General features: G+C 36.2%; 1 pseudogene; it reads left to right on the top strand.

Moving 5' to 3' along the window:
- The first annotated feature begins 236 nt into the window (after window positions 1-236).
- Window positions 237-355, top strand: LOC111741664 (annotated as a pseudogene).
- The last annotated feature ends 535 nt before the right edge of the window (window positions 356-890 follow it).

Here is an 890-nt window from a genome sequence, read left to right as displayed (position 1 = left end):
TGAAAATATGTCCAAATCATAGGGCAAGAGTGTTACAACTACAATTCTTCTTTATTAAAAGTCTCCATGAGATCTTGACATCATTGCAGGATATCAGAAACATCAGTTGCATTCGTAGTGGAGTGAACCAGCAACATCAGTGATGACCATAATGCCAGGTGCTATTAACTAGATTTTGCAAAGCTGACTCTTGCTTGTAGTAGATTGCATCGTTTACTTCTTAATTTGTATTTTAAGTCTACAGCCATGCCACCTTGAACAAGCTCGATCCCGTCTGATCTGGGAAGCTAAGCAGGGTTGGGCCTGGTTAGTACTTGGGTGGGAGACCACCTAGGAAGACCAGGTGCTGTAGGCGTAAAAAATTAAAAAGTAAGGGATTGTAAACTGATAAGGTCCTTGCAATCTGTGAGGTCAACCAAGAGTTGCCTCGCCTAAAAAATTAAATAAATAACAAATGAATTAATTTATTTTTTAATCTGAACTTTTCTGTAAAAGGACTCCCTTCTTTGTGTAAGACTTTCATGTGCATGTGGCCTTCTTAGAGAGTTTATTTCCATACCAGCAAAGCTTTCTTTTTGCTTTCTTCCAGTGCACTGGGATATCACTAGTCCAGATAATATTTAAATTATTTTCCATTTGTATATTTCTGAATTATAAGATTTTTTTTTTTTGAATGAAGGTCAAATCCACTCTAAGTCCAGCTCTTAATTTTGAGTCTTCTGGGCTTTTATTCTCCTTTCGTTTAACCTAGGGTCTCTAGAACATATGCTTTGTCATCTTTCTGGTCCAAGAGGTGAAAATTTTCTAATGTCTTCTTACATTGATGGTATTGGCTCTTATAAGGTCAATTCATACATAATACCCTATAATATCCTCCTTTATATCTAATA

Source organism: Pteropus vampyrus, unplaced genomic scaffold, assembly GCF_000151845.1.
Source record: "Pteropus vampyrus isolate Shadow unplaced genomic scaffold, Pvam_2.0 Scaffold3, whole genome shotgun sequence".
NCBI classification, from domain to species: domain Eukaryota; kingdom Metazoa; phylum Chordata; class Mammalia; order Chiroptera; family Pteropodidae; genus Pteropus; species Pteropus vampyrus.
Note: the sequence above shows the minus strand (reverse complement) of the source record. Positions and strands in the feature narration are given on the sequence as shown.